This window comes from Anastrepha obliqua, chromosome 1 (assembly GCF_027943255.1).
Source record: "Anastrepha obliqua isolate idAnaObli1 chromosome 1, idAnaObli1_1.0, whole genome shotgun sequence".
In the NCBI taxonomy this organism is placed as follows: domain Eukaryota; kingdom Metazoa; phylum Arthropoda; class Insecta; order Diptera; family Tephritidae; genus Anastrepha; species Anastrepha obliqua.
The window spans coordinates 113,359,433-113,382,117 of NC_072892.1; the positions used below are offsets into that span (position 1 = coordinate 113,359,433).

Genomic DNA, 22,685 nt, shown 5'->3' on the forward strand with positions numbered 1-22,685 from the left:
AAAATAATAATTTAGAATGCAAAATAGTTTTGTAAATGTAAATTATTATTATCTAAACTTGCTGAGAAATTTTTATAGTATTGGAAATTTGTTTTCACGCACGTTTGCGCTTCGCTATTGCACACTTCATTTAAAAGTTTAAACTTGATTCTAGCAATTAAATGTAATCGTAGTTAATTGTACGAATGTCCATATGTATGCGCATTAGGATGGGTAAACTTTTTCATCTACTTTGTTTTGACAACTCAAGTATTTTACAGGCAATTCCGAACAAGAAAGTGTAGGTTAGTTTAGTTTAGTTATAATTATAAATCTCTAGTCAATTGCTTTACACTTTGTTAGACGTTTTCAGAAGAAAATATATACTATATAACAGGTAGTGCAAAATTAATCATCCAATTTGGGTTTTAAATCACTTTTTTACTAAATAAAAGAACATGATTTTCAGCGATGGAAATCGTTATTTAGACCATTACGCGCTTCACGGCTTATCTGTTTGTGCACTGCTGCTGTCTAGTTGGCAACTGCCAAATATGATTAACGTATGAAGCCATTTGCAAAATTTTAACTCTTGCGATAAATTTTGCCCCACCGTGTACGTGGTTTTTGAGAATGAGAAATTATTTTTTGGTACTTAAATTTTTGAAATAAAAAAAAACATGATGAAACATTTTTTTTACCATAAAATGTTTTTTGTTTTTTTTTTGTTATTATAATTAGCTTCATAGAAATATTTAAATATATTTTAGAAATATAACAAAAAAAAAACAAACAAAGAAAATATTAATACTAATCGTACCCGCCCGTGCAATTGGGATTAATAACTAAAATTTCTTCCCTAGGTCTTTTTTTCAGATTCAGTCAAGAGAATTTTTCGTTCGATTAAACAAAGTCGGTTAAATATGTGTTGAGAACAAATTGAACCGCCCTAGTGTATATATTTAAAAGTATATGGATTCAAGCGAAGGTGTATATGTGTGTAACAGGTACTAAGTCTAATGTACAATTGATTTAATCTTTATACATTAGAACTCTGCATGACTTTATTTTAATAGAGATTTCACCTTGCAAAATAAACGCAACTGCAGAGGCATTTGAAATATCGAAACATAGTAATCTACTTGTACAAGTTGGTGCAAAAACTTAATCTCACCCTATCGGAAGATTTGTATTTTTCCAAATGGCATCGCACGTCAATCATATTTGACACTTATTCACAAGTGCAGCTGCAGTATACAAACGGACAAGCAATAGAGCGCGTAAAAGTCAAAATAAAGATTTGCATCGATCACTTAAAATTCGTTGATTAATTTTGTGGCACCTTATATACGTACTACATAAAAGTGCTTCCAATTAGGGGAAAAATATTCTGTTTTATTTTAATGTGCTACTGTTTTCTATTTCTGCTGATTACCAATATTTGGATTTTCATTTTGTTTTCGAGTGAACTACTGGCTTTAATTGGAAACAAGAACCAAATTTCTTCACTTGATGAATTATTTCATTGATCATGTGACATTTGATGCATTAATGAGAAAAGGGTATTTTCGTCAGCAGTTGACGTTTTAAGCATTGGCTGAAATATTTTCTAAGACTTAGACAAAAGTTCCTATAGCTCCACATGCTCACTGCGTTTAAAAGGCAAATAACTAAATTTTTGTATATACGGACGACTTTTCAAGTACTGTATTTTTGCTTTTTAAATAAAGCTTAGATATATTACAATGAATTGTAGCTTCACATGCGCTCAATCTAAACCAGCTCTATCCTGAGTTCAATACATATGGTATACATTTAAGAATATTGCAGTTAGATATTAAAAAAAGTGTAACGCTGTTTGATTTGGAGGCCCTCTGCGACTCGTACTATATTGAACTATGCATTAGAAACGTGGATATTTGTATACTTAGGTGGTTTGATTAAAAGAAGTAAAGTCTTACCAAAAAAATGACAGTACTAAATATTTTTTAATCAATAAAAATTTGCACTAACTAATCAAAAATTGAAATGAATAATGAAAAATTTTGTTGTTTTGAAAAATCAAATTTTGAGAAAAAACCGTTTGAAGTTTTGAAATGAACAAAACGCTAAATGTGGAGTCTGGAACGTCATAGAAAAAAATGTTTTTCACGGACTCGACTTCTTGCCTCATTAATTATTTGATATGTTCACATTTAAGCATAAGAAAAAAAAAACGGAAAAGTAGGATAAGTCTGTATATTTTTTTATAGAAATATTGAAAATAAGTACTAAAATAAAAAAATCCATTGTGCTTTACATTTTTCAAACAAAATGAAGCGATGTTGTTATCAAATTGACACAAGGGTCTGATGCGTGTCAATCCAAAAAAGCAAACCGATTTTTTTCTGTAACAGGTTAAAATACACTTATGGTGAACTCGAAAGAGGAAAAATTCTTTGATATCCAATGAAAACTCCTGTAACTCCAGCGAAACCTCGTTTTCGGCTTATTTTATTTATTTTGTTTGCCACAAAACCTGTGTAGCGGTTATAGGTGAATATTGGGTATTTCAAAAATTGCACCTAGATGTTGTGTTAAAATAAAACATGTAACAATTTATATTCACAGATTTCACTCTTTTTATTCAAAATACGGCTCTTCACAATTATATGTAAAAATGCCATCGTTTAAATGCCTACCATGAGCACATCTACAGAAATTTTACTTTGTGACATTATAAAATATTTAAAATAGATATTCTATATATTCCACTTTTCCACACTTTAGCAATCTTTCGCTTGGTGTGTTAAGCTAGCATCAACGCCACCAGATTGGTCTATAATTTTCTGACATTTGTGCAATGCATACATTACACTGCTTTTGAGCAAAAGTAAAACAATATTGAATTTTAGTATCATTTATTTGCTTCCTATTTGCCGCTCTATTATTCTTTCAAACGAATAACTTCGAAAAATAAATTCCAAAAGACGCATTATACAATTCTTATGATTAGCTATAAAGATTCTTGAATATTATTTTAAAAGCAAACGACATTGAGTGGATGTTCAGCTTTTTTGCTGTTATTGTTTGTTGTATAAGCGTACAGCAGGCATGCTTTGCAATTATCTCACATAAAATTTTAATAATCAACTAATTTTGTGTACACTTACACACGCGCACGTAAGCATGCATACATCTACTAGTAGTATTCTTGCTTATTTTCGCTGAGAGTAAAGTCAAAAATTCACAATAACAAGGTGTCTGCATACATACATACATACCCACACACACACGAGTGTATGCCATATAAATATATATTTACATAAGCAGTGGAATAAGAAGTAGGTAGCTATGTATGTATGCAAGCATGTATGTATGTATATGTAAACACTTTCAGCAGAAGTCAGCATTCAGTAAAGTATTCTTGGCTTACGTCATATGGCAATAGTATTAGAAGTGGAGTAACGAGCAATAGACGAATATCGTAAAGAGAAGTTAATGATTAGCACAAACGGAAGAATTTCTGTATAGACGATGAAGCGTGAATATAAATATAATAAAAAAAAAACAAACAAATTTACAAATAATAAAGCAAAAGGGCGCAATATGCATAAATACTCGTAGTAGAGTCGGAGTAGCAAAGCAAGAGCTTAGGAAGTGTAGGGGATTTGAGTTATTTTCTGATGTTTGTAAACCCATACATATGCGTGTATGTACTAAAAACTGTGATTGTGCGCATTTTAGTGTATTTTTTGTTGACTTCGTGTCACATTGTTGTCAAAATCTTAAAACCGTCAAAATTTTTCAAAGCACACATACATACAAACGAGCAAAAATACCGATAAGAATGTTGAGAATGGGTATTTTTTTTCAATTTATTTTGTTTTACAGTACTTCTTGTGTTCATTGGGTTCATATATGTATGTATGTAATGCGCGCTTTGTTGTTATTTCTATGAGATTGAGGCGTGTTAGTTGAGCATGCAGCATAAGCTGAATGAAATCATTCATTAAAGATTGAAGCAGGTTAAAAAACACGAATTAAAAACTATTTGGGCTATCAAATTTATGAAATAAGAAACATTTGATGCAAATTTACAATCTTTTGAATTTGAAACTTTTGTACTGAATCTCGTGTGGCATTTTACTTTTATGCCACACTGTGAGCTTCGCTACATTTTTTCATTTAATTATATATAAAGTTTCGCCGCTTTGAGTTTGGCCGCAGTCGACTGGTCTAAACGTGGCGCCTTTATTACTACTCGTCTTCCTCAATTTTTTTCTGTTCCAAATATTTTTGCAAGCTATTTAGGTGACGCTGGGAGGCTACATCTCTACATGTGTAAAACTAAAAAAAGCATACACACACACATATGTACATATTTTTCAATTCAAAATTAACTTATTATAATATTTTTATTGTTTGTTAGTTCTGCTGCTAAGCGTCAGCGACAGCAACAGCAACTCTATAAAGCGCTCACACTGCACACATTGCTACTAAGCTTACACACACACTCACACATGCAACGATATATGCGTATGCGAGTATGTGCTGATTGTAGCTTCATCGGCAATCGGCGTTGGCCAGCCGACCTGGCTCGCTGACTGATTGCCTGACTGCTTGGCTGGCTATTCAGCTTGCTGGGTAACTACGTAAGCATGTACGCGTGAATACACATACATATATACATGTATGTGTGTGTGTATGCATGTTGGTATGTAGTTGGCTGGCTGACTGACTCTCCAACTCTTTTAGCCTTTTCGGCAGTTCGGCGTTTTTAGTGCGATTTCAACGTTTCACATCGCTTGTTGTTCATAGTCGTTGTCGTCGTCGTCGTCGCCGTATCCGTCTCTGTTGCCGCTTGCGTTTCGCGTCCGCATCCGGTTCACGTTATCATCCAACAATTAGAAAAAAAAGCAACAACGAAAAGTACGTCAGTCAAAGTGCGAAACGTACTTATTTCTCATTTTCATGCCAGTGATTATCTCAAACAAATAAATAAAAGAAAAAAATTAAAAATTATTCTATAAAATTCAATGCAAATTGAAATGAAACTGAAATTGAAATTGAAACTATCAATATATAATAACTTTTCCAAAGATTTTTTTCGTTAATTCCATGTGAACTACAAATAAGTAAAGGAAGTTAAACGCAAACGGAAATATTTCTTCTTTAATGACAAAATAAAAAACGCTCAAACAAGTACCAAGTACCAAAAAAATAAAAAAATAAAATGTTTAAATATTACATCAAATTTCATATATTAAATTGGCTGAAAGCATTATTAAAAAAAAACTAGTAAAAGCAACAAATACGCTTCATCTTCGCCTTTCATTTCCATTTTTGTGCGCGTCAAAAGTTGAACCAAGTATGAGTTTAGCACAACAAAAAATGTGCTCGCCAAAAATTATACGTATTTCTAGTTTGCTCTACAAAAGTTAGTTTTTTTTTTATTTGTGCGTTTTTGCTTTTTCAGAAATTTTCTTCACCACATGATTACATAGCTGCTGCTCGCGCAAGCTTTCCCATTTTGTGTTTCCACACTTCCTTTTTATTTAGTTTGCTTTCATTTTCATTTTTGTCTGCTGTCAGCTGCCCGCTGCTGCTCTCTGCTAATTTAAAGAATCGCATTCGTGTACTTGATTCGTTTTCGTTTTCATTTTTCTATCTAGGTGGTTCATTACTTGTCTCATACCGAAATTTTTGGCTGCCAGCGGAAAAATTTCATACATATGCATACACACTCAAATGCAAGTGTCCACATCACCCAACCTATCACCCACCCCCACTCTAGTTGCCCTTAAAATATGCTACCCATTGCTCTTTGCACAGTTTCGTGTTTCTTTCGTGTGACTACTTTAAAATATTCGTACATAGTACTTTTTTCTGCTCAAATATCGCATGCGATTTAACCTTGAAAGTTGTCGTACCCAGTGGACATGAAAACACGTGAATATGCTCGCACAATTGTCGTTTGATTTGCTTTTATATTGTTGTTACTTGTTTTTCATGTAATGTTTTTTTTTTAATTCTCTGAAATTTTCTTCTATAATCTACTTAATTTCCGTGGCTTGTGTGGTATATTCAATGAATAATTCACAGGATCGCCTAATCTTTTGTTATTGGTTCTTATAAAAAATATTTGTTGGTGCATTTATTTTCAACTATACTTGTTTTAATTTTTGGGCATTCATAAGAGAATAGCCTACTATTTTTTGTTGTGTATGCATAAACATCCATACATGTTAGTACAGTACACGCTCGATAACGTGAACTAACTAAAAGCAAGGGAGTTCAGATCAATAAAAGTGCTCCCGTTTTCGACTCATAAATATATGTGACTTGAAGGTAATTTCCTAAGCTTAGAATATTAAAAAAAAGAATACCATAAAATAATAGAACAAAATAATTTTTTTTTTATTTTCTTAGTAAAATTTTATTTAGGCTAGCTGCTACTTTTGGAATCAAACCAACTCGTAGAAAATGTGCGTTATAGCTTGCAACATCAGAGCAATAAATGGCAATTTAGTCTTAACATATAAAAAACTCAAGTTTTTAATGTTCACGTTGCTGGGTGTGTACTGTATATTTATGTATGTATGTGTATGTATGTGTATGTATGTGTGTATGTATGGCTCAAGTACTTGTCACACGAGATGCCTACTAAAAATACTCGAGCATCATTTCGTATTCACTTTTGTCACCCTCTCAGCTGTACTATGTAGATATTGTAAGTTCTTTGTTTGCATTGGTTCTTCTGCATTTCCATGCAATTCTAAGCTCTCTAATGGCGTGTTCCTAAGGACACTTTTCCGCAACTTGTCTAATTGCATAGCTTGTGGGGAAATAGTGTAATATGTAGCCTGCTTTTCAGCGCGTCCTATGTACGTTGCTGTTGAGTGGTACGTTTGTTGGTGGCTGCAGGTGTCAAGGTCAGATTTATTTGTTCGCTTTTGCCTAAAAGGGGCAGGTATTGACGCATTATAGTTATGCCTCCAATGTGAAAGCTGGCAACATATGCAACCTCTAATAGAAGATGTTTGTTGTCGAGAGAAAGAGAGAAAATGGGGTGATGCTTACTTCGTATAGTATTAAAATATATTTTATGTAATTGTGATATGTTTGTGAGATAAAATAAGACAAGATTTGGAATGGAGACACATACATCGACCTTAAGGTCTGCTGTACCTTCTATTCCTCACCTGCCAGCTTATCCAGACCCAAGTATTTTAAGAAATCGAGTGCGGTGTGTTGGGCCTCGTTGAGCGTATGTGTCTTCGAGTGCCTTTGTTGTGCCTTCGAGTTATGCTATGTAGAGCGAGATGTTTACTTTTTCTTTTCAAATGACGTCGTATGCATTGTGAAATACTTTGTCATTTCTACTAAAATACATTTCTACGTATTGATTTATTGTTTGGCCGAACTTCCAATCCAATTGGATGCTTTTATGTCAAGCTTCATGCATTTTGCAATGCCTCGAATATATGCGATTGCCAACCGAGTAGTTGACACTTTTTCTATCGCTTGATATTTCACGTTTTCAATTAGTATCAAACCCGGCACCAGTCGAATATTAGACAGGCAAAAATTCACTCTGTTACGCAGGCTGTTGCGTTCCAGTTGAATAAAAGTAAACATATTCTACAAGTTCTACATTGTTCTGGTCACAAGATTTAGGTACAATAATTAACTATTTAAAAATGTATTTTCAATTAGTCAACCCAAAACAAAAAAAAGAACAAAAACAAAAAAGTTTTTTTGCCGACCCGGTCTATTTAAAAAACCGTTCTCTTTGATTATCGACAATATTATAAGGAACATGCCATACGTATTATTAATCTAAGTAACAATAAAATGTTAAATAATCTAACTTAATTTTAGTTCCAATAGTTCTACTGGTCATAGTTAATTAAGCTGGCTGAATTTTCGAATTCAGATAAGCAGTACAGCTGTGATCGTTTTAGCTATTGACCTACTTTTTTTGACATGACTGTCATTCTGATGCCTGAAAAGCCTTTAATGATATATGCACGCAATATATTGACGTAAAGAAAATTTTGAGGTACTCTCGAAAAGCTAGCAAATAAAAAGAGTGGCACTTCGATAAGCTCACCAAATATTGATAAGTTTCGACTATATGTATTTTTACTCGTGTTAATTTTAGAAAATAGTTTTTTTATAAAAATACACTTTTTTGTGTAAAACCATATAAATTCAATCTTGAAATTTTGAGCAAAATGTTTAAATATTCATCCCATTTCCACCAAAATATCACATCTTTTATTCAGAATTTTCAGTACATTTTTGTGTATGCAGTTAGTTTTTTAGCTCAATAAATTTTAATACAATAAAGTGCAAGTTTGAAGAGGTTCAAAATTGTGGTTGGTTTTTTGGTAATTTTATTTATATAAGGTGTTATGCATTTTCTTCCATATAATGAATGCTGAGACTTTTTTTAAATTTTTTATCTTCAATAAAAGACCAAATCACTGATTTTTTATTGCTTGCTATCAAACATTTTCAAATAAGTGGCAGAATAAAAACCAATCTTTTAATACAATTTCGAATACATAAAATAAATAAAACAGAATCTGTAAGAAATGCACTGCAATTTAGAATTATCCGTTTAAAATTCTACGTGGTATGCCAAGAGATATGAGCTTAAACGCACTGCCTATAATTTAATAAAAATCGCTGTTATTTCGCCATTGGTGTCTGCATACACACTAACAAGGTGATAATTTTCAACTCAATAAAATACCCGTACGCCCTACATTTCCATGAAATTTTTAATCATTTGGCATGTGTGGATATTCCTGGGACATTTCAACGCATATACATACATTGTCATATATGTATATATATTACATATGTTTATACTCATGTCTGTGCTAATAAAAAACTTCAATACGACACTTAGAAATGTGTCACAACTTCAGTTACGAGTACAAAATGAAAAGAGAACGCTCTAAGCATCTGATTGTATAATAAACGATTAGAAAATAGCGACTAAGTTGACTGATTAAACAATTATTTTATCTTCAAGCAATTTGACTTTACTGATAATAAATTAACGCAAAACGCTGCTGATGTAGTTAAAAGTAAAAACAAGTATTTTCGTGCATAGTTTCGTTTTGATATTTCGTCACTTTTATGTGGAAAGTTATCAGCAAAAGCCTATCTTACGTTTAGTTACCTCAGCACAAAACGTATTGTGAGTCCACTAATTGTAGGCTCCCAGCAGTTGGGTTAGTTCTCCAATTATTGCACCATCTGCTAATTATTGCTCGAAGAATATATTATATATTAATAAAATTGAAGTGTATGCCGCAAACGCATGTTAAGGGTCATGTGGTTATTCGTATGTAAGCAAAATCTTAGCCGGGATTTATAAATTTTTTGTTTGTTTGTATATTTGTATGGGTTCATCTCTAAAACGACTGAATACATTTTGGCGAGCCTTTGTTAGTTAGATACTTTCTAGAGGGTTTTTTCTAGGCAGTCTATCCTGAAAAATATTAACCACTAGGTGGCGCGCTAATTTCACTGCAAAGTATAATAGGTTCGGCTAGCCAGGTTGCTTGTCTAAGACAAGACACTCGGTGGCCCAAAGGCTCATTCTGATACCTGTATTTGAATTCCATCCAATAACTAAATTGCTTTAACCACTTAGATCTTTCATCCTCCAGTGAGACATTTAAAGTTGACTATATTCGCTTACAGACTAAAAAATAAAATTTTTAAACAAATAAATTAAGAATATACCGCATTGGCCATAAAGACCTGATAAGTGCTAAAGGCTTGCAAAGACTTTTGCGTCTTCTTTAGGTAGCATGAAAGTGCTTTGGCCAACGAAATACTCGAATATGTAATACAATACGGATCGAAGTATCCTTCTTCTCACATTTCATGCAATCTTTGATCATATTTTACCTGCACGTTTCGAATATCATATTTATATTTCGTTTAGGATCATAATCCTAAAAAGCATTTGATGAAAATGTTTCCTAAAATGATTTTTCTTCTTCAAATCCAAGATATACAAATTAATCATCCTAATGGAAGATTTATAATTTTTGCAAACGGTGTCGTCCGTCAATGAATGCGTCAATGGACGCGTACCATGGAACGCGTAAAAATCAAAATAAAGATTTCCATCATTCAAAATAATTTTTCTTTTTTTTATTAAGTTTTCATTGCGACTAGTTAAAAAATATTATATTTAAAACTAACTCGCCATTTCTAGTGAGTTTGTATAAAAAAATTAGCTTAAACCATAGTTTCTTTTGTGGTACTTACTTGTGAGAAAAGTAATAATTTTAATTTTTAAAATTTCATTTTTGAAATAAAATTTTTTTAATTTAATTCTTTAAATTACAAGTATTTAACTAAAACTTTTGAATTAAATTGTTTAATAAAATTTTTAAATTTAGAATTTTTTTAATTTAATTTAAATTTTTTTCTATTTAAAGTTAGTATCGGATAGGACGCCTGTCCTTAAGTGTAATATAAATTGTTTGCCTTACATGGTTTTTTGCTGACCTTATACAACTTTTCACTCTCGCCTACCTATTTGACCATTTTCCAACTTACAGGATACTTTAGTATTGTATGTATTATAGATCGGATTATATCCGGCCAAGGTTTGTCACTGCATCAGCATTCTCCAAACAATATTTATGAGGAATGTTTATTTTGCTACAACAATAACACTATCCCCCGAGTAATGAGCTTAGAATGAATTTAATGAATTAAAAAAAAAAAATACGTCCGCCATAATGAATCTGCCAGTTTGAGTTTTGAAAAAATTTACTTCAAATTCATATTCAGTTGTCACAAAAATCTCACAAGCAACGAGTTTCAATCAAAACCGATCATATGCATTTTTTTTGTGTAAGTTTTCTGCCTTATAAGAACCACCATTATTTTTTTTTTTAATTTTAAGCGCACAGAAATCGAAATGTATTGTACATAATAAAGTTTCCACCCCCAGAACATTTTTTTAATGAGCCATATAACATATGCAATTATGTATGTATGTATAGCCTAATCTAATAAAAGTTCGCACATTTGACTTTCAAGGCAAAACTTAAGATATTTTACTTAGCAGGTGCCGCAAAGTGCGTTGGGTATTAGTTAGTACATACTTAAGCATATGTAGAGGAATGTCAATTCATAAATATTTGCATTTATGTATGTATTTATTACCCCAATAACTTGCTAATCATATCGCACTAATTCACTTCTCACATGCTCGATCAATTGCTCCGCTATTGTGGTATTGTTGTCAAGCCACGGGCGATTTGATATTGGAAGTACACTAGTGAACATATATTGTGCTTTTGTATGTGTGCGCACGTTTTGTAGCGCAAAGAAACATGCAAGTTGGCGCTGTGTCTCTTCGGCATGGTATCATGTTTGCCGCATTAGCCATTCATTTATTCGCTATACATTTACCTATTTGTTTTTTTTTTTGTTTGTTTCTTGTTTTCTATTTTCTTGCGCTTCAGTTTTAGACTTCCTTTATTGTCTACTTATGTTGAATTTCTTCAAAATTGTTGTAAGTTTGTATTTTTTTATTACTTATATTTTGAAAATATTATTCATTGATTACCCAAGCAATCGGAATATTAGCGGAATGTGCAAAGGCCAATCAGTCAAATGCTGAGTAAATTGCTGAGTGCACTGTGCAGGTTGATTGGCATAACGCTGTCTACTTGTGCTTATGTATGTATGTATGCATTTTAAATCATATGTTTTTGTATACTTTTAAGTTTGTTGCTGAGGGTCGCACAAATACACACACATGTATACAAAAGTATACATATATATGAATATATGCTAATGCATGTAGGTGCGAGAAAAACGTGCTCACTACAAATATTTTATATTATTTTTCCACACTTTTTATTATGTATTTTTTGCTTTTGACATCTTTTTCGCTATGCCTTCTCTTATTTTTTTTACATCCTTTTTGTTGCAACATAAGTAATAATTTAAAATGATTTGTTGTGCGCTTTTCAAAATGAATTTAGTTCAATGTCAGCAGCGTTGCAGCGGCGCAATATGTTTCGCCTGCCTGCACAGTGCCACCAAGTGGCTATTGAAATATGGATTCGCGTTTCGGTTTGATAAGCAGAAAGAAAAGAAAATAAATAAAAACGATATAAAAGATTCACGTGTAAATAATAAAAAATATGCGAAATGTCATAAAAATGTATTTTATTTTGCGTAACATTTTCTTGTGCCGATACGTATGTACATACAAACATACATACATACGGCACAGTAATCCAACAAATATGCCAATGTAAAAATAAATCGAGTCTACTGAGGTATTTCAGTTTTTGAATATAAATATATATTACATATATATATATCTACTTACGTCAAAGCGCATGAAAATTCTCATTTGTTTTCTTTTATGTTGTCTAAGTTCACTGAAATCGGCTTTTCGTTGGCGAAGATTGAGATGCCTACTTTTTAGTGGCAATAAAAGAATGTAGATGAGGACACGTGCACTCCCACATGCAAGTATATGTGTGATAACATACTAGATATATGTATATATGTATATGGAAATGCCAACATATATGTATGTATATTATTAAAAAATTTAATAAACAAAAAAATTATTTGGAGTGATAAATCTCTATTTTGACATGTTCGCGCTCCATAGCTTGTTGTTGTAGCAGCATTAACATTCTCCATATATGTTTGTGAGATGTTGCTGGAGTGACAGTTCTTGACCGGATAAGAATCCTCGTCGTTTCGGTAGAAGGTATCTATTGAGATACTGCAACAATTTGAAAAAAGTATAAATCTTACGATAGGATGATTAATTTTGCGCCAACTTGCTTATATGATATATGCATCTACAATGGCGGTCAAAGTTTTCACTATTTATTCATTCTTCATTGTATTATTTTATAAAAGTATAGTTCATACTATAACAACAACACTTTAATTGTTTGTGTAAAACTGAAAAAAGTTTAACAAATTTTCTTTAAAATTTCAAATAGTCAGAATTTTTAGAGAATTGTAGTCAGAATTAAAAAAAAAATCTTGTGTTCGGCTTTGTAGTCCATCAAATTTGTTGACTTTTTTTTGATGGTGTTTTGAATTTTTTGTTCGATATAACGAATGTACGAAAGATGTTATATATGGCAAATTTTGAGCCAACTTAAACAAACTAAAAAAATTGAGCGGCCTACAAATGTCGCCTTCAAAATTGTATGCTAGCGACTGCTATTTTTTTATAATATATTTTCCAAAAGTACGCATTTTCATTTCGGCTTCAGCGTTTGCTACATAACTCTATGTAGGTATATAGATAAATAAATAAAATTAATATGCTACAGAACATAAACACACTATGACCTATTTCACTGAGACTTCGCCAGATTTGAGGTCTCAAAATACCTGCAGACTACATATTGAAGCCAAGCACTTACTTGCAAACAAAATTTCTGATTGTTAAATAATTGACTATACAAGCTTTGTGGTGTTATTGCGTTGTCGCTCCCAGTTCTTCTAAAGTAACCTAGAACTCATTCTGTTTTAGATTTACTAACCAGCTAATGATACTGAGTAGCTACGATTCCATTAGACCGGTTGATGAACTCGTCGATGCCAGCTCATCAGCTACCTCGTTAGCGTCAGTGCTGGCAAATCTCCAAGTGTATTTATGTCATGACAAAGTTTCTCACAAATAAAATCTGCTATTCCGAGGCTGCCTGAAACTGTTGGATTTTACATTTATACGGTTTCATCTAGGTAGATTGAAGGCGCAGCTTCACCAAGAATCTATTGAAGGATGTACACGCCAAATGAATGTTTCTGGTTCCAACTGCTACTTTCTATAATTTCATATACACCAAAAAGAGCAAAAACTGAATGCGTGCCTCACAAACCTTAACAAGGCTCATAATTACAAGCGTCAGATAAATAAACATTTTTATTTTTATTATTTAAATAAAGGCACCAGTGTTGGTCCGACATTTGATACACCAGCGTAATTAAGTTGTACAAAATTTATATCTGTAAAATATTTATAAATAAATTTTGTTATTTCGCAACTATGTACACTCCCTTTGATATGCATAAACGCACACAAACACACACACGCACCGTGACACGTCAGCTCATTTCAATTAATTTGTGTCAACCAAAGCCATTTCTGCTTCGCCTCATGTCTGCCGTCTGGCTAAAATTTGCTTCTGTTTGCTTATTTGTTCGTCAACGTCAACGTAATAACACTTTGTCCGAGCATTCATCTGCCATTTAGCATTTTTGCTTTAACCTGCTGCTGTGGCGATGACGATGCCGCACTCGTTTCGCTTCTTTCCTTTTTAATTATTAATTCCAATTAATTTATGCAAAACTCATTTTTTTTGCAGCATCATTTTTTTTTTGTTGTTGTCGCTATTATTAGCTCTGTGTGTACATGTGTGCGACCTTATGAGTTTTTATTGCTGTTGTTTCATTTGGCTGTGATCAGCGCGATTAGCTGCTAGATAAGTTGATTGCATAATCAAATGCAAGATGAAAAGCGCAAAATCGTAGTTGCACGCAATTATAAATTTACACAAATGAAAATATGTGAAAAAAATGCAAGGAAAACAGCAAAAGCTAATAATCGTTAGTTGTGAAGATATTTAAAAATTATTTACGCAGTTTAGTTTTATCTTGTGCGTATTGGTTTTAAATTTTTGTTGCTCTATTAGTTATTGCATTTCCCAATTGCAATAAAGGAAGAAGTGCAAAAAAAAGACTAAATTACCATATCTTTATAACTATGTCAGCGAGGAGTTAGTCATCGAGAGGTTTACATTTTTCCATGCTTTAATTCTCTTAAGTTTTATTGCTTTTGATTTGTTACTCCACTCACAGTACGGCAAAGTGTGCACGTTTTTACGACCATACTAAATAGCCAGCTAATTTACTCAACCATGCCATGCTTGTCTATAACTGACTATAACACTATGTGCTCGTATATTTCCTAATTGTTTGTTTAAATTTATGTTTTTTTCTATTTGCCCCATTACACGCTGTTTTGTTTTGTTTTGTGCTGTTTAGTGACCCTCCAAGGCAATTACCAAGGCTTTATTTCCACCCAACTTTCAATTGCACTACTTCTGGGCACACATACTGGCATAGGTTTGGCTTGCGTGTATGAGTATGTTGATATTGTGCGCGCTTTTCAGTCAAAAGAGGTTTACGGCAATCTTCGTTGAACCTTTCGTGAGTTTCTGTCTCACCTTATTTCACAGACCAAACGCTCTGCAAATAACCTAGGCAGTGTGGAAGCGATCTGGCAAGCACTTATTAGCAAACGATATTGACGAGCATGCTGAACTGTAAAGTATTTTGGTATTTGAGTTGATCGCAGTTCACCAGTTCCCCGACAATTGGGGATGCGAGTTTTTCAATTGAGTTTTGAGTCTGCACGGATGCTACAACAATAATGAACTGTGGTTTTTCGTGCACTTTCTGACTCCTTTTTTGCATTCTACGGATGCAGAGGATTGAAAACCAAAACTATTAAACCCAACTGTGCAGAAAATTTCATCTAGTCATATTGTTGTTGTTGTTATTGTTGAAGTGGTTGAGTATTTCCCTTGAAATAATCCTAATTAGTGACCAGCACCGGTTTACTACCACCGTCCTCGTATAATGAGGTTTTTTTTAGTTCTAAGTCAAATCCATTTAGTGAGGTCTGAGATCTCATTAATTTGCTGCAAGAAAGGCTTATCAAAGGAGCGGAGTCGTGCCCTAGCTAGCTCTGGATATTCACATAAGTAGTGGAAAAGACTTTCCTTCGCTCCTTCCGCTTGACAGCTTCTGCAGATAGGATTCAAGGGTAGATTGAGTCTAGCTGCATGATACCCTACTTTCCAATGGCCAGTAAGGGTTGCAGTGATGCGTGAGCTGTTTGGCCGAGAACATCCTAACAGATCATTCGTCCTTTGGATTTTGTATGACGGCCTTGTGTTTTTTGTTGTAATACATGTAGTTAGTTGCTTCCATCTTCTTTCGGCTAAAGTGTGATAGTGTGAAGCAATGGATGCTTTTAATGTGTTGAATGGGGTGGAGACTGCCACCGCCTCCGCTATTTCTAGTATCGAACCTTTCCTTGCTAGCTCATCCGCTATCTCATTACCCCGTATGTTCCTGTAACCAGGAACCCATATCAGAGTGATTTCAAGCCAATGACTAAGTATTTCCAACTCCTCATCTAATCATACCAGTGAACTCTGAAATCTCATTGACGGGATTTAATTCCCGTCGTAAGGCGTAATAATTTTACAGCCTTTCAACCGCAACTTTAACGCGCTTAAACTACCTGTTAAAATTTGTATGTCCCTCACTGTACATACAAAGTGTATTCAAAAAGGAGGCTGGCTTTTTATTCTCCTCGAAAAATGTTTATTTACTCATCGTAAGTCCATTTTGTCGCTTCGAAGTAGTCCATTTCATTCATGCTCTGACTTAAAAGCGTCTTAGTATGGCCTGAGCTCTGCCAACGATGTGAATTTTACCTGCACGATTGTAACGAATCGCCGTCGTTTCTTAGGTATTTTCTGTTTTTGTTACAGAAAAGTCGCAGGAGGGCCTAAGAACGTTGGGTATGACAGTTGAGTAAAGGTTACTGTGTTATTTTTTTCAGATTTTTTGATACATTTTTTTAATAAGCTCGAAGATTGTTTGTACGAGTTTGAATTATTTTTATTTAATATTGATTCTTGCTGATCGCGTTGTTCATAGTTTAGTCCCGCATCAAACGGACTGGAAAGCCGTCGTTTTGCTGTATAAAAATAAATCAAATGGTAATGCGTGCGCATAGCATAAGAAATAATAATAATAGTACGAATTTACGTAATCACCAAAGTAAATAAAATCGTAACAGCAATAAACTACATTACACATTTCTGTGTCTGTTTTTCTATCATAAAAGGCCTGTTTTTTCCATTTCGTTGATATCAAATCATACCATCATCTATATGAAACGATGCCAGCGAGACTATATATATTTATATAATTGGCGCGTACACCCTCTTTGGGTGTTTGGCCAAACTCCTCCTCCTATTTGTGGTGTGCGTCTTTATGTTGTTCCACAAATGGAGGGACCTACAGTTTCAAGCCGACTCCGAACGGCAGATATTTTTATGAGGAGCTTTTTCATGGCAGAAATACACTCTGAGGCTTGCCATTGCCTGCCGAGGGGCGACCGCTATTAGAAAAACCTTTTTCTTAATTTTGGTGTTCCACCGAGATTCGAACCTACGTTCTCCCTGTGAATTCTGAATAGTAGTCATGCACCAACCTATTTGGCTACGGCCGCCACCAAGCGAGACTAGTTTGGGGTTAATTCAAATAGAAGCTTGTCTTTTCACTTTCTTCACTTACTTAACTTCACTTACGAGTAATGTGAAAACCTTTACGAAGAACATACAAAATACGAACTTGTTTATGCTTACATTTGTAGCTGTAAAAAAGTAATTAAGCATAATATGAATTTATTTAATGCCTAACTATTTTTACTACATAATATTAAGTTAAGTATTTTATGGATTTCAGTTTGCACCAAATTTCATAATATTAGCTTTTCGGGCTTTATTTCTTTTCATACTTTTGGATTGGCTACCCGCCATACCTTGCGTATGAGTGACATTTTCGCCTCTGATTTACTGCATTTAACTAAAATTAGCTTTTATATAAAAATGCCATAAAATTCAATGGTTTATGTTTTTTCGTGCCACTTCTATACACCCACATGGCCCTCAAAAATATGTACATATATATTTAACTAAAACTAGAAAAAATAAAATAAAAAAGTTATCAATTCAATGGCGTCATTAGTAATGAACTCAACTCAGTATTTCGCATTCAAGGTAAAGAAGCTGCTGACGGCTAATAAAATGAGTAGATTCGTAAATAAATACTTTTAGATATTGTCATTTAGTTATCTCATACGTAAAACATACATTAAAAATACATGCATACACATGTATGCACGTGCGTACATACATATGCATGTACATATGTGTGTGGATGATCTCACATAACACGCTCTTGACCATGACCATTGAGCTGGTGTTGCTTGTGATACATTTGCTATTAGATTTTGATGCGAATTGCTAGTTACTTTTTTGTTTGACTAGTTTACTCACTGTAGGCGTTCGAATAGGCACGCAGTGGGAACGAAGTTGGTTGCGCACAGTTGATTTTGTGTGTGTAGGTGGTGGGTGTGTCAAATTTATGATATTTTTATTAATATGTTACAAATACAAGTACTTGTATTGAGGATATCTATTAGACTATTAAGTGAGATGAAGATTCAATAAAAATATTACGAGGCTTGAAAATAAAGATTTTGCTCACAGTTTATCCGCAAAAAATTTAAAAACTTGAAAGGGTTTATTTTTTGCATCCTTCTCTTGAAATTAATTAATTATAATTTATCTTATAGTATAATATATTATTATTATTACTTATATAATCAAAAATTAGTGGAAAGCATGAAAGTGCCGAATCAACTTTTGATGGCTTTCTGAAGAGGCTACTAGCTGGTGCCTACAAATCTTATGAGCCCCACTATGTTATGAAGAATTGGGAGTCTGCAGAGTAAGAAAAATTGTTTTACTCGAATATAAATAAAGCCTGATTCATATCAAATTGTGCTCTCTTCGAACGAGTTGGATGGCAAGAGGTTTCATGCCGGTATTCAACCATAGACAGCGCCGCCGAAGCCAAGTGCATTTGCGGGTGCCTGCAGGTACTGGATTCCAGATTAACGGATTCATAAACCGCAAAGTTTATGGACAAAGCTATAAAAAAACTTTGAGCATCAGCTATTACTCAGTAGCAATTACAAGTCTCTTGGTGCTTTCTGCTTAGAAAAAGTCATGTAGGACTTTTCATTTGTTCGAGAAGAACAAACCGCTAACCACAAATTGGAGGTAACACCATTCGGGGTAGTATATTTTTCTTTTTATTCGTGGACTGATTTATTCCATATTGAAATTTGGGGTATCGAGTTTTTAGAAATCAACATTTTCTGTTCTGTTTAACATTTTTATAAAGTTTTTTTGTAATTGTAATGTAAAATGTAAAATAACATATATATAAATATATATTTTTTTCCATATGTGAAAAACATCTGAGACTTGCTTATTATTATTTTCCATTTCATCACTTAGACTCTGCTCAGTAATCCCAGCAAGTTTCATGATGGGATTCTCGTAACTTTTCGAGTTAAATTCAAATATACAAAGCCAACCAGTGAAAAATCAAAGCAAGGAACTGCACTCGCGGACTAAATAGGTCAAAACGTTGCTACCTACATTAGTAGTCCAAAACACATTAATTGACATGAAATCATTCTATTCTCTTAGTTAACTTTGCTCCCTTCTAAGCTCATTGTCAATGGTTTATTGTTTGAGCTTTTTTGTAAAGGTTCAAAACATTTTAGTGTTATTGTATCGGCTTCTCTAAAAAATGTATTTTTTTTTTCGTTTCTACTTCAAAAAGCAATAGTAAATAGACAATAAAAATATTTTCATATATTTTTCAATCTTACAGTTAACTAGACATTATTTCGTACGCGAAGAACTTTCATAAAGAAGAATGTCAATTATTGGCTTTTATCGCCATGCATTTTGTATCAAAATGATAAAACAAAAATTTATTTATACTTAAATTTGGACTAAAATAAACCCTTATTTACAAAAAAAAAAAATAATAATAATATGAATTTTAGACTGTTAAAAAAATCGATATTTGTATTCCTCAATACGCATTTCTATATACAATAGAAATTTTAGTCTTTATTTCTGAGTCCCGAAATAAGTCGCCAAATTTAAATCGTTTCGGCTGCTAGAGGGGTGTTACCGTTAAAGATTGCAATTAATTTATTATAGTAAGTACTTCTATTATGTGCAGTCTGGCGCAATTTCTGCGTAAAAAATGCTTAAAAGGTTAGAGGATGTCATTGAGATTTCTATTCTAAAGCTGAAGCTAGTCCTAGCTCCATAGTGCAAAGAACTAATTTTGCTTCAAGTAGTTTGGAGGCAAGTCTTGGCAAGAAAATTACTTACGAATTTGCACCGAAGCTGTCAGATATGGCTAACAAAGGTTGTTAGTAAGGCTTTGGAAGGCTAACATTTAGTCCTATTTGTTTAAATTGAAAAAAAAACCAGAACAAAAAAATTTCAAATAATTCTCAATGAATTTTTCTGTTGTTTTTAAATATGGATATTATATTTTTCCTATATAATTAAAACTGTTCTAATGACCACCAAAAGCATGCATACGTATGTATACAACGTGGAGCACATTAATCACCTTGCCGAAAGATTTAGAATTTTTTCAAATGACGTCATACGTCAATATTATTCGACACTTGCGAACTACTTTTCCATTCATTGTAAATTTACTCTTTGTTTTGGTCCAATTCTCCACCATTTCTGCACCAGAAAACGTCATAGCCATTCGCCGTCTTTAACGTTACACTCACCATTTCCATTGTATTTGGACCCACTGTGCGTTCGTGCTTTTGGCGCAATCAAGCTTACGCTTTATGCTTGTTTCGTGAGGGCTCGTATTATTTCAGACACATACATATACACATTTTGAAGTACATTTTTTGCTGTTGTGGTATTTCAATTAACTGTTTTATTGTTATTTTCATACAATGTCGCAAATTTTTTTATTTTAATTTGTATTTATTTTTAACTGTTGACTTTTAGTTGTTTTCTTTTTACCTTTTTTATACAAGAACGCGTGTGTGCGTGTGTGTTGTGTGCTTGTGGCTGTGTGTAGGTTTTCCCCCATTTGCACATTCTGTGTACTTGTACTTGGCAAGTTTATTTTTTCGTGCTGCCTTTGCGGTTGGATAAATTACACAAATAACAAAAACAAAATGTATGGCGGAGCAAAAAGTGGCAGACGTACTTGCTAGATGACTGCCCAACCGACAATTGCGATTGAATGAATTTGCGCCGATCGTGAGCTGTTTGATTGGTTGGCGGGCCGTTTCTCAAGCGTACCGTTGCTGCTGCTGCTGCGGTTATTATTGTTGTTGCTCTTACCAGCTTAGCTGGTTGAACGTTTTGCATATTCTGTATTTGTTACTGAATATTTTTCCATTTAATTTTTTTTTTTATTTTTCTGTATTTTTTTTTTCTTTTGTCGTTTTGTTGTTTCTTCGTAGCTACTCGAAGACAGGTAGATTTTAGGTTGATTGGTTTTTGGCCGACTCGCGCTGGCTAGTTGGTGAGGTAATACGAGTAACAGACGCAATTGGCGCACGCGCCCAGCGACTTAGCTACATAGCACAGCGCGGATAGCGACAAACATAGAACGCTGATTGCGAAGGCGACTTTTGTGATTTAATCTAAAAACACTTGTACATAAATATGTAAATATCTACAAAAGTATATTTTTGGCATTTTATTTAAACTGGTCTTTAAGCGGCAGTCTGTTTGCTATACATTGAACACAAATTGGCTGCTTAAGAAGGTTTTAGTAAAAATACGAATACGCCTGTAATCGCTTTTAACAATTGTCACCTTCTTATATTCTGCTTCCCGCTTTTTCGCTTGGCATTCATTATCGCCAACATTCCGACAAATTTTGTTTCGTTTCGTGTTTGCTCAGTTTAATCGTTTCGAAACTCAGTTCTGAGCGCATTTGCGGTCTTCGTGTTGTTTGCCAGTAAATACTTAAGTAGTGAAGTTTTTGTTTCTGCTGGTTAAATCACTTAAAGTGATAGCCGAAACAGAATTGGAGCGCATTACGAATGCACATCAGCGAATTTCACGAATTTCAAAATTAGAACACGAAAAAATAAATGACATTAAGCTTAGAAAATCCGGGTGATCGTACTTTATTTATTTATACAATATTTTTAATGGAAATTTAAAATTATATGAGCATATTTTTTATTGCCTAAAAGTATAAAACTTCTAAAATGTTGCTTTAACTGAAGCATTTTTATACATTTTATAGTAATTACCCAATTCAAACTTCGTATTTTTTTTACTAACTAACGCTTTGTTTTATTGGCGTTCTTTTTTGAAATACGGTTACCTTAATTTTCACCGCCAAATAATAATATCGCCGCTGCTATAATTGTGTTTCACTAAGCGAAATTGTTTTATAAGCATTTGTCGAAGGCATCACGCACTTCGGCATGATTCGTCGTATGCCGCTCGCCGCTATTGTGTTAACGCTTTTAAGTGGAGCTCAAATGACAGTTTCAAGTGCGCGCGATTAGAGCACAAATTCCACTGCATTTATATACGTTCATATACATACATATATAGCTTGCGCATGTGTGTGTTCGGCATTGAGACAAATTGACCTTGACTTTAAAGTGCTGTGTCGACGTCGCAAAAATATCGTAAAGTTATATATTTTTAATAAAAAAAAGCAAAAAAACAAAAACAACGACACAAAATTAAAATGAATGATTTGTGTTTCTGATCTTAGATAAAACAACAAAGTGATTGCTTACTAGTCAATTGCGCATCAGTTAGCTGATAGAGAATTTTTTGGGGGAAGTTATTTTTGTTTTGTTGTGTTTTGTGCACATTTGTGGAAAATTTCGTTCACATGAAAGACAAAGAAAACTGTACTGGTACATATATTTTTAAACTTCAGTCATCGTTTTGGCACTAGCAGTGATGCTGCTGCAAAGGAGACAGCTTTGTAAGCTGAAA

General features: G+C 33.4%; 1 protein-coding gene across 10 annotated transcripts in view; it reads left to right on the top strand.

Annotated features, from left to right (window-relative positions):
• The window catches only part of LOC129235670 (RNA-binding protein Pasilla), a 151,384-nt gene that overhangs the window by 94,664 nt on the left and 34,035 nt on the right, over positions 1-22,685 (top strand). For 3 of the 10 annotated variants that reach the window (XM_054869640.1, XM_054869641.1, XM_054869638.1), the window contains exon 1: positions 4,761-4,890. The exons of 6 other annotated variants lie outside the window; for them this stretch is intronic. The gene's annotated coding sequence lies outside the window, so the exon portion shown is untranslated. Of the gene's footprint in view, positions 1-4,760; positions 4,891-22,347; positions 22,367-22,685 lie in introns of those variants that run through there. One more of the 10 variants, XM_054869637.1, reaches the window with a different exon arrangement.